Below are 13,211 nucleotides of genomic sequence, written 5' to 3' on the forward strand. Positions count from 1 at the left end.
TCAAAAAGCTTTGTCCTCAAAGCTTGTCGATGAAAAAAAGCTTGATCTCTTTTTCGGCTTTGAAAGTCTTTCTGTTTTGGAATAGTCATCCTCGTCGATACAAGTTGATATGATCTTCTTAGTGACAAACAAAATTGTCGCACCGAGAAGGGATCAGACCATCCCAGATTAATCTTCTGTATAACATTCTGATCACTGGAATTTTGTGACGACTTGTTAGCATAAGACTGGATTGAGATTACATCACTATTATCCAGAACATCAGTTTCTTGTTTCGGTTCTGACTTGTTCAAATATGTAGCATGGTTGATTCGTCTGTTCTCATGATTCGGATGCCGATATGGAACCTTTTTTGTTTGATTTTTCCTTACTAGGCATGCGACAATTTTTATATTTTCTTCTGGCGAAGATGTTGAGTTTGTTATGAAACATTCATTGGGGATGTTCATCGTTTGAATTGCAACATCCACGCGCGTCTTTTCTTCAACTTGCTTGTCTTCTTCCTGAGTTGTGACATTCACTGAATCAGTATGTGTTGTTTTGTCATCAACTTGAATTCCTACATTTGATGCTTCCTTCTTGATAAGTTGTTGTACCTGGTTTTCTAATGACTTCTTATCCTTCTTTAGTATCTTAATTTGCGTCAACAATTTTTCACTATGGTTTTTAAGTCAAGAAACTTCTTCATTTTTGTCAATAGTGATTTTGTCAATTTCATTTTGCATATTTTGTAATACTTTTTTACCTTCTTGAGAAATTACTTTTGAAATATCCGATATATCTTCTGGTGTTACTGAATTAGGTTTCAGTGTAACATCTTGGAGCGTTATTTTCTTCTTCTTGTAAGAAAATGTTAAAAACTTTTTCTTAGTATTTAGAATAAAGGAACCTAGAGTTTTCATCCATGGTGATCCCAAAACAATGTCACTATCGTTAAAAGATAGGGTTTGCACGGTGAATTGTGAGGTAAAAGTATAATCTCCAATATTTAGGTGTAAATTGCTTATATCGTATTGTTTGCCAAAAAAATTTGTTTCAACTATATTTGATTCAGGAATCACCAATTGATTAGCACATTTAGGACTAACATAATTACTTCTTTCAGTAGGACTGATAGAGATTATGATGTCTCTTCCTGCGAGTGATCCTTTGATGTTAAATAGTGTGCGAACACATGTACTACGGGTTTCAAGAAACCTTTCATTACTAGTCTCCATTTTTTCCTTAATGTTTTTAGGTAAACAATATGTCAACTGGAGCTATTTTTATTATAAAATATCACTTATTTCTCCTATATATATTTTTCAAATATTCTCCTCTTCTTCTTCTTTTTTTGGTTCGCTCTTTTAATAAAAAATTTATATAATAATAATTTATATATATTATAAAATTATAATTATATACAATTTATATATACTTTTTTGAGACCCACTTTTCCTTTTATATGTAACTATATAAGGCTTATATAGTATCCTTTTTTATAATTATAATAATATTTTTTTCTCGAAAAATTTGGATGAGACGTGACTCTTGGTACGGTCACAATCTTTAGATTTGAACGATTAAAATTATTTAGATCACACTTTTTTTTCTCCAATGTTATCAAAATATCTTTTACTTTTAAAATACCATGGGCTATTACCATGGGTTGTTTTTAAAACCTTCTGTAAAAAGTAATATTTACCTTTCACGTAAGAGCTTTTGTATTCTTGTTTCTTTAACTTTTAAAATACCATGGGCTATTACCATGGGTTGTTTTTAAAACCTCCGTTAAAATGTTCTCCAAGTAAAAAGTAAGACGTATTCCTTTTGGTTTTTGTTTTTCTTTTTTTTCCTTTAACTTTTTAAAATACCATGGGCAATTACCATGGGTTGTTTTTAAAACCATGGGCTTTTCCATGTAAAAAGCTTTAAATATACTTGGTATGAGATTTTGTATCCATTGTTTTTTGTTTTTTTACTTTTTTTTTTCTTCTTCTTTTTTTAATTTATTTACTTATATTTTTTTTTGGTTAAATTTTTTTTTTTAATGGCCAAAGGCCTAAAAAATGGAGAATCTCCCAATATATAGCGAAACGCTTCAATTATGACAACAACAAGGTTGATGATAGGTTGATAGCCAAAGGCCTGGTGATCAGCCAAACGTGGCTCTGATACCAAATGAAGCGAACAAAGTTCCTTCTACAGATTAATTACTCCAAAAGACTTGGAATGTCAAGATATCCATTTAGGATATAAATATTATATTAAATAAAAATGAATAAGAATGAGATGAATTACAAATGAGAACGAGAGGCTTGCTTATATACCAAGCAAGTGTCTCTTCATGAAGAGTCATGTCCTATTAGACATGCATATTCAACCTAATTATTAGCTTAGCTTAACTATTATTTATGATTATTATCTTTTACATTATACTTATATTATTTATATATTTTATTCGTTACACCCAACAACCTGCCACTTTGTTTGTGGTGTCGTATTGTTATTGGTTTTCATGGTTTTCCTCTTGTTTTCTTCTTGTTCTTTCCTTTTATGTTTTGAGGGTCTTGGGAATTGGTTGGGGAAAGAGGAAATTTAATGGAGCTCGGGGAGAGTTGAATGAAACCAAATAGGTAATGTAAGAATCGGATGAAGTCCAGTGCATGTATAAAGGGAAAGTGAAGGTAAGAATATGACAACCAGTTGAATTGGTTGGGTCCATTGGGGTAAACGGATGGTTGCAGGACAGTCATAAGGAAGGTAACCATGAAAGGTAAAGTAAATGGATTTGATGTGTCAAATGCCTTGGATATTTTTGGAACTGTTGTTCTTAATGTTGTGCATGTTGTGCACCAATAAAGGGAGTTATCTTAATCTTGACCTTATGATATCTGATAATTGTGTTGTGATTATGATTATGCCGATGTCTATATATGTATGTATGTATGTCATTTTTTGACAGGGTCATCATGGATCATGATTGATTTACGCTAATTTTTATATGTATATATGTCGATGTCTGATAGGATCGTTAGAGATCATATTTGTGGAGGAATGATTGCTTATGCAGGTGAATGGCATGAAGAGGTTCCTGGTTTAGGAGGAATCAAGTGGTCAAAGTAGCCCTGACAAATATATGAGGTTAGTATCATGTGGGTATGAATTGATATTATGTGCTTATACTATGCCTATGTTTATGCTATGACAGGTAATGTTGAGGGATACATCAGTGGAATGAAAGCAGTGTGATCTGTGACATGCTGGGATAAGCATGGATAGTGGAAAGACACTAGAAGTAAGGTTTCTTGGCAAATACAATGTGGTTTCTAGATATACAATATTGGTGTTGTGTACATGTTGCATATGCAGTGTTGTTCACATATGGTGTTGTGTACGTGTTGTATATGTGATGTTGTGTACATGTGGTATATGCGGTGATGTGTACATATGGTGTTGTGTACATGTTGTATATGTGGTGTTGTGTACATATGGTGTTATGTGCATGTTGTATATGTGGTGCTGTGTACATATGGTGTTGTGTGCATGATATACACGTGGTGCTATGCACATGTGGTGTTGTGTGTGTGATGTGTGCATGTGGTGCTGTGTACATGTGGTGTTGTGTGCATGTGGTGTTGTGTACACATCGTGCAAGAGGTGTTGTGTACATGTGGTGCGGTGTACACATCATGCGGGTGGTGATGTGTACATATGCTGTTGTGTACACGTTGTGCAGGTGGTGTTGTGTACATGTGGTATTGTGAATATGTCATACATGATGTGTGTGTATATGTGATAATGTGTTATGATTATTGTGTAGTCATTGTGTCGTGACATGTGTATTCGTTGTATTGTATGGTGTGTACATATATGTATTGTGTTGTACACCGGGTGTAGGTGTATGTATTGTGTTGTACACCAAGTGTAGGTGTATGTGTGGCGTTGTACACCTGGGGTAGGTGTATGTGTGGTGTTGTACACCAGGTGTAGGTGTATGTGTCATGTTGTACACTAGGTGTAGGTGTATGTGTGGTGTTGTACACCAGGTGTAGGTGTATGTGTTGTGTTGTACATTGTGTGTGTATGTTTTGTACAGTGTGATAGGACAGGCATATAAGGGACTATCTGGGCCCTTGTTGCTTCTATTAAGGGTTGAGGTGGTTTAGTCTCTGGATGCCCTTGTTGTTGCTATTAAAGGTTGAGGTGGTCTAGTCTCAGGATACCCTTCTTGCTGATATTGAGGGAGTAGGTGATAAAGTCTCTAGATTCCATTGTTTCTTGAAGAGAAGACAAGACACTAGGTGCTTGCCTAGTTTCATAAACCAAACCGAAGTGTATATGTGGTCAAAGAGAAGAGAAGGCATTGGGTGTTTGTTAGGTTTGGAAAACCAAACTAGTGTGTATATGTGGTCAAATAGAAGAAAAGACACTTGGTGATTTTAGGTTTGGAAAACCAAACTAGTGTGTATATGTGGTCAAAGAGAAGAGAAGGCACTGGGTGCTTCCCATGTTTGGAAACCGATTCAGTGTGTGTACATAAAGGAAAAAGAACAAAGGCAGAAGAAAAATAATCATTTGAAAGATAAGTATTAGTATTTTATTTCAATTTTTTATTATGCATTTGATATATGATTTTTATTTATGATGGCTGCATGTGATCTATGATTTTGATTTGTGATGGTTTTGTTTGAGCTAATAATATGTGATATGTTTATACAGGATGATTCGATCAAAGATCTCGTTTGACTTATTGTGACAAGAAGTAAAAAAATTGCAAGTGTACCTTATTGATGGGCCACCAATGAGGTATTGTAACCAACTCCTCCAAAGTTTACTCACTTTCACCAGTCTTCCCGGGGTAAACATGAGTTGAGGGTCACTATGATAAGACTCAACCTCCTATATGACCTTGAGGAAATGGAGTTGACAACTTAAGACCTTATTGACTTCCCTCATGTATTACATGACCTCGAGGAGCTAGCAAACCCCTCCAAGTGTCCAACCCCTGAGCTAAATCTCTTTTTCACTGACCCAGAGCCTCAACCGCTACCTTGAAAAGGCCTCCAAGTGACTGTAATCCTCCAGTCGCTCCCATAGGCATACTTCCCAGCGACTATGGACTTTTCTAGTCAGTTATGTGCTAGCATCCCCGAATTCTAAGCCAATTTTTCAGGGCTAGGACTCAGGCCTCTGCCCAAAACTCAATGAAACTTCCAGAGATGATAAATAAAATAGAAATAAAGCTTCTAAACCAAGAACTTGAATAAGGACTTGAACTAACCCCTCCAAAACAGGACATGAATTCCATCAAAAACATGATGAACATGCAACCTACAGGTAATGAATGCATATATGAACATAGGGATCTAAAACTTATCTAAGGTTTAACATGAAGGACCAATTCCTTCTCACAATAGATGTCATAAGACTAATTAAGTCATGCATTCATTAAGAAAACATTCATTAATTAAAATGTGATAAGAGCCATACTTAAATATGTCATATAACCATGCTTATAACCAACATATAACCAGATAATAAAAAATGAAAGAAAAACCATTAAAGCCACATACTAACAAGTATAATTACTCATTAAGAAAAGATAAAATTAGCTTTTATTAACCATATGTAAAAGCTAGCCAGGTTAGAGACTTCCATGTACCACCCGACCATATATTGGGTTGAACCAAATCTTTTTGTCAGCCAATCACCCCCATGCCATATTCCAAACATGAATGTGGGATCTCATGGGATAAACCAATCCATAAAAAACTAAGGGAATCCAGAGGATAAACAACCTCCACCCTCACCATACCATGATCTCACCTAAACCAGTTTCGAGATCACAAAATCAAACTGAGCTTGGATGCCTTAGGATTCCTTCACCATCCCTTAAGGAATTTTCCTACCTCCACCACCTGTTGAGGGCTTCTTAGAGAAAACCATCTCCACCCCCAACCCTTGGTATTTTCTTGAGACCACCTCACCCGGATCCAAAAGCTTCCAGCAATCCAAAGCTCAACCAAGAATGCATTCCATCACACCATGGATATCTAGAAATAAGAAGGCAAGGCTAAAATCATTGTCAAAACCCAACAAAACCCATGCCAATGACAACAAATGAACCAGATACACACATGCATAAGCCATGCATGCTAAAACCATCTATGAAATCATACATGCAACCCGTTTCCTACAAGTATTCCCCTAAAGCTACTTGATCCAACCAGTCCTTGCTTTTCTTATCCCTCATTTGCTTGCTTGCTTTCCTTCTCCTCTTGGTGCTCTTCTTGTCTCTAAGACTAATTCCAAAACAAAATTGACAAAACGCTCCAAACTAATGCTCTGGTGTCTTTTTATTATTAATGCCTCTAATTTCTTCATTTTCCTTAATTTTCCTTCGATTTCCTCCTCACATGCAACCTATGACCTTTCACCTCCCTTTTCTCCTATTTTCCTTTATTTTCATAAATGAAATGTCAATAATGCCCTTTTTCCTTTCCAAAACCCTTTCCATTTCTTTTGCCAATTTCCCTTAGCCATAATAAACAACAAGTGATGCGCACTAAGATGATTTGACGAATATTCAGCTTGGAATAAGTGTCCCATGATCTTGGTCTTATTTTGCCTTTATTAACTTTATTACATGAAATTTTAACCCATGGATGTTACAAACTTCCCCGCTTAGGGGAACACCATCCTCAGTGTTCTATGACACCTACAACCAACAAAATCGCTGAAAACCAAAACATACTGCCCATGGAGCTTTATAACCCATCTCATTGCAATATTTACAATGAATAACCCCATCAAAAGCAAAGCCATCATGACAAACATGACAACCTGAAAACCATACCACTTATTTGAGCTTTATAACACAACTCATTGCATTATTTACAATAGAAACAATACATAAATATGTACCAATACCAAAAACTCATTTACATCCACCGAAAAAAAAGGAAGGATACATCGCCCGCATCTGATCAACCATCTCCCATGTAGCTTCATCGGGCCCAAAGTGCTTCCACTATAATTTAACCTACTCTATTGCTCTATTCCAGAGCATGAACTTTTTCTGTTGCAATATGCATTGAGGTTCCGGCTGGAATTCTCCTTCTAGTTCCACATGCAATACAAACCAATCAATAATATGATCAACATCCTTTACATATATGTTACCGGGAAAACTAGTGTCTATTCAGAACTGCTAGTCCCACTAAGACGGGTAACTATCTTAGAAACAAACAAACTAAAGTTACTTATATTTTCCTTTATAAGAGATAGATGAAAAAGAAGCGGAGAGTACCAACCTCAGTCTTTCACTTGGCTCCTTTCTTGTTTCCTTTTCCCTTTGACAGAATCTCGCCACTGCTTCCTTACTTGTCCCGCTTCAAAGAGCACCTGTAGAATCACAACAACATAATACCATCAAATCATAGAGATCTATCACTGTAAACAATATAGGATCAGATATATATTAACCATACAAATGCATATATCAACACAATATTCAGAGATACACAAGAATATGGAGGAAAACTCAAATAGCTTTATTGATAAAAGTAGTAGAAGAGAGGATTACAACCACTTGGTCTGACCCAGCACCATCCTCCCAGCTTGAAAGCCCTCTTCACCTCATACAAAGCAAGATCACCCAACAATGTCTTCAAAGAGAAACCAACAACACTTCTTTGCAAATTACCCAATTCCAACCTCTGGATCTCTGGGATGAGGGATCCATATATAGATATTTGCATGGGGGTGAGTCAGCTTCTGGGATTTTGATTAGTGTCATCTCTTTGATAGTTCTTGGTTCCACTTGGAGGTTTCATGATCTCTTACTCATCCTTGGGAAAATTTATGGAGGCAAGTGTCAAATGAGCAGCTTCTAGAAGATTCTCAGGGTTTCCACCTAGCAAACTGCTTGTGCCATTTGTATGCTCTCGCTCTTCGCACCCTACAGAAGGGCTTTCTAGTATGCATCGCACTTTTTGCATGTGACAGGTGAGATGCATCGCACCCTTAGCACTGGGCACTCTGTATGGTCCTGCTTTGACCAGTTCTAAGTAGTTTTTTCATGGAGAACTTCTGGGAGATGATGTAATCAGCTTACCTTGCTCCTTTAGGGTATGAAACAACACTTTTAGGGACTTAGAAACCCTTGGTTTATGGACATATGTGATTGGGGTTGCAGTGCCCAAATATGTCTATAACAGTTGCCCCCTAAAGCATGAGGTCGTAAATCTTTTGATGTCAGGTGAAATGCTTTATAATGAGGATCCGAGGTTTTTCGAACTGGAAGGTGACCTGTAATAAGATACAATACAATACATTATCTTCATAATATTTTCATGATCTGGCTGAGGCGGGCATTCCCATGCTCAGCTTGATAAATTCATTTTCATGTACATAGGACAGACAACTGTCTGTGTGCAGACTGATGATTCTGGTAGAGCCATCATCCCTTAGTTTGGATGATTATCTGTGCAGCAATGATGTACATTTGATGTCTTTATTTTCCTGAATATATCGTAGCCCAGATGGATGAAACTAGATCTGGGGTCTTCAAAACTCGTTCAATCTTCGCCCGAAAGTACAAGTCGATCCATGTGAAAAGATGTTCTGATGTCGAACATGGAAGGACATCGCCTGATTACCAGCCAATGATGTAAGCTGTTAACAGGCGTGAGAGGAATCACCGATGATGATGATGACCCTAGAGTTACTACAGTACAATTCACATGGTGTGAATACATGAGTCGATGTCGAACACCATGCAAAATCTTTTGGTCGAAGGCCATTAATGTAAACCTATCACTGGAAGTGAGAAAGTTGCCATTGAGGCATGCAAGCTCCAAAGTACTGAAAGGGTTGTTCCTAGGTTGGCTTCTTGGATAATGAGCTGATGTCGACAAGAAGTGACCCGTCGTAGGAGGTCATTGATGGATCCCACATCTACAACATGGAACGGAGAAAATTATTTTGTAGAGGTGAAAACGATCTAATGATACAAGGTTCAGGGTGGCGGTCATGAAAGAATGAAGCGTGAAGGTATTGCAGCGGATGAGACACAAGCTGGGTGGGTGAATTCTCTGAGCGACTTCTCTTGAACATATCGGCGACATTGAAATGGATTGGTAGCGTTAACCCCAAAAGTAGATGGTACGATGGACCAATGGTGATGTGACCGGTGAACGGAATAACCCAACCCGACTCAATCATGGTAATGGAGTGAAAGTGTCATGTTCAAGAGTGACCTGCTACCAATAAAGTTTCTTCAAGTTTTCTTCCCAATTTTCCCCAGTCATTTTTGACTAGTACCTCTTTATTTTTGTCAAGCTTGAGGAGGATAACATATGCTTGTTCTATAATTTTCCCTTCGGGCAAACCCGTCGCTATGTTTTAACGAGCCTAGTGACAGTGAAACTCGCTCTTGTTCGAATGGACAAGTTTGTTGCTATTGTTTTAGCGAGTTTAACGACAAGGATAACTCGGTCCTTTTCAATTTTAGAGAGTCTGAAAAGAGACGGAAAGGAAACTCCAATATTCTTTTTTCGTATTATAATCCCTTAAGTCCGAAAAAGTATAAAACAATGTGAAAGGGATGACTTTTCGATAGTTTTAACGAGACGAACAAGACAAACCCTCGATCTTTTTGTGTAATAATCCCTCCGGTCCAAAAAGATTAAAATCTAGAGGAGGGATGGCACTCCCAATCATTTTAACGAGTTGGAGAGGCCAATTGCTGAGCAATCTTTTCATATTTTATGAGTCAGATGAAAAGTGCTTAAAGAAGACTTGTTTTTGAGGAACGAGTGATATTTTGGGTAGCAGCTGGTTCCAGGTGAGGGTTGGAACTTTCCAATCACGGCAGTGTTAAGAAGATGGCTAACAAAATCACTCGTCGCATCTGTTCCTCAAAAGGGGTAAACAATCAAATGGAGGCGAATGATAGGCTAAAAAAGAGTGGAGGTGATAGTAAGAACATGACCAAGGCTCAAAAGTTGATGATAATGCGTTCATAATGGTTATTTACCGGAAGTGGGTTCATTTTTTAATGAGCTTAAACTCTGGTGGAACATATGCTCATTGTTAGGTTTAATTTTTAATGAGCTTGAACTTCGCGTAAAACTACTCGTGATAATGGTCATTGATATTCGATTCACTGTTAACACTCAGTTCTTTTGATGGTCATACTACCTGTTCAATTGCTCGATCAAACTGATTAGAAATGAGGACATATGCTTGAAAAATGAGTTAAAAAACTAATACCCTACTTAAATTACGTGAAAGGTAACTTAAAAATAGTTTTTTACCCCTCATTTTACCATTTCATTTGGAGTTGTGACTGTTGGAGCACTGGAGGTGTTTTCCCCCTTGATTTTCATCAGCTGATTCTAGGAGATTTTGTGGACGATTTTTAGCACTATCTGGACTAGGTAGGAGCTAAACTTGAGCTCTTTAATTGCATTCTTTCCTTTTTGAATTCTGAGCATGTTTTCCTGCTTTTCTGGGCCCCTAGTGTTTGAACATTTCGTTCTGTCCCCATCGCACCTAGTATACATCGAAAGGTGTGATGCATCCTAGGCTAGCCACTGGCTAGTCAGGATGCATCTCACCTAGTACACAGCTAGGGTGCGATGGGCGCAAGGAGGAAAACTTTTGCACTGATTTTTCATGGAAATTTTGCCTGTTTTTTGCCAAATCAGGATCCTAATTCTTCTCTTGTTTGCTTTTCAGAGATTCATCGGAGCAAAAATGGTTGTTACATGGCGTGAATGCGAGCATGAAGAAGAGGACATGGTTTCCCTACATGATCTGGGTATGGTAACTGCATTGCGGAACTGTGGCTTGCTTATGTTCTTCCGCATGTCTATAATGAGGCAACAAATCAACTTGTTACAATATTTCCTCGATGCATGGGATCCTACCAACCAAGTGTTTCAGATAAGAGGCAAATCCAACCCCATGACTGTTGAGGACATCTACTTTTTTACCGGTTTATTGAGGCGTGGTGCCCCTCTTTGATTATCAGGTTCTGCCCGTGGGGGTGAATCTGTGAGGTATTATATTCGCTATACTATAGAGAAGGATCTCAGCCAAGCAGGGACGACAAGATCAGTATCCAAGATGTCACATATGTTGGCATTATGATTCAGGTTTGGCGCTATAGCACAGGTGTTGTACTTGATGGCAACTCACTCAAGTGGCAAATCTCTATTCAGGCTCTCAAAATGATGGAAAATAAGGGGTTCACAGGTACATCGTTCAAAAGGTGCGGGCCCGCAGGCACGTCGTTCACAAAGTGCGGTCGTGTCTGCAGGTTATCTGAACAGAAGGTGCGGACCCCAGTTCACTCACTCCAATGCAGAGAAGCGTGCACACATGGGAATTCTTATGTTTGGCCGATGGTATTTAGCCCGTTGTTCATGATCCTATGGTTTTAGTCCGTGGTATAGGATCTAAATTATTGAACCCCGGTTTGGATCCCTTGTATTGGTTTTCGATGGTTTTGTCCCATGGTTTGAATAAGGGCTTGCCTATAAAAAGGAAAGGAGATTACTTGGCTAGTCACTTGTGAAATTTGAATATCTTAAGATCTGAAATTTTGGGTGATCAGTTTGAAAAGCTAGATCTAAATCAAGGTTAAATTTAAGGTGAATCTATTGATAGGTCGTGATCTCTCGGGCGCATGATCAAATTTGTGGATCTGACTGTCTGTGGCACATTGGAGGACTGTTAATTTGGCTCTATTCAGAGGTCCGCAGGTGATCCACAGCGCAGGTGCGGGGGTCCACAGCGCAGTAGAAGGCGCAGGTGCGGGGGTCCGCAGCGAAGCAGAAGGCGCTGGTGCAGAGGTACGCAGCGCAGCAGAAGGCACAGTGCGGAGGTACGCAGAGGAACAGAAGGACCAGGTGCGGAGGTACACTGTCAGGCAGACAACGCAGATGCGGATCTGCGTAGAGGTACGCAGTGCAGCAGAAGGAGTAGATGCGGAGGTATGCAGAGCAGAAGAAGGATCAGGTGCGGATCTACGCAGTTTAGACACAGAAGAGGTGCGGATATTCGCAGGTTTCTATTGGTGAAGTTGCAGACTTTTCTTGAAATATTTATTGGCTGCCTTTTATCTATTGTTGAAGAGTTCTCGGTTTAGATTACTGGTATTGCTGTTCTATTTACTGCATTCTGAGAAGTTATTGGTTGATTCATTGGTTGATTGAAAAAGGAGATTGGTTGATTCACATGTACTTGATGATTATTTGATGTTTATGGATCCAGTTTGAAAATTTATGAAAAGTGGTCTTTAGAAGAAAAGAAGTAGGTCAGAACCTACGTACTAGTATATTAGCTAGTACAAGAGCTAAGGGGGTTGTAGCTCCCTTCCAGGAGAGACTAGAAAACGAGAGAGGGTTGTAGCTCTCAGCAGGTTGCAGCCTGCGTACTGGTAAAGGACTGCACCAGTACAAAATCATTGTAAAAGAAGTTTCTAATTGAAAGAAGATAGAGACATATTGCAGCAGGTGGTTTTCACCCACATTGGGTTTCCACCTTATATCTGGTGTTCTTTGGTGTGATTATCTGTTTTCCCTGTTCTTGCTCATTATTACATGGTACTGACATACAAACTAATGATCAATATCTGAAGAATAAATCTGGAAGATATATTAAAAGAATTTGATAATAATGATTCATCCCCCCTCTCAGTATTATTTCCAACAATTGGTATCAGAGAAGGTCCTTCTAAAGAAGCTTGATCGCTTGAAGGAAGATCCATCATCATGAGCAACTACGAGAGAGAAGCATCTATCAGGCCACCAATTTTTGACGGGAAAAACTTCATATATTGGAAGGTAAGAGTTACTGCCTATCTTCAATCTCTTGGTACAGAAGTCTAGGATATCATAGATATGGGGTACACTTTTCCATCAACAACTCATACAGATCCGGTTGAGAAGAAGAAATATGAAACAAATGCAAAGGCTGTCAATACTCTACTAGGATGTCTATCTCAATCAGAATTCGTGAAGGTTATGCAGTATAAATCCGCAAAATAAATATGGGACAATATTGTTCTGAGCTATGAAGGAGATGATCAGGTAAAATGAGCAAAACTTCAAACGCTCAGAATTCAGTATGAAAATCTCAGAATGCACAACGATGAAAGTGTGGCTAACTATTTCCTTCGTGTAGATGAGATTGTTAATTGTATGAAAAATTTGGGTGAA

Source organism: Pinus tabuliformis, chromosome 2_2 (assembly GCF_031772625.1).
Source record: "Pinus tabuliformis cultivar Carrire ecotype Pingquan chromosome 2_2, CPIR1, whole genome shotgun sequence".
NCBI classification, from domain to species: Eukaryota; Viridiplantae; Streptophyta; class Pinopsida; order Pinales; family Pinaceae; genus Pinus; species Pinus tabuliformis.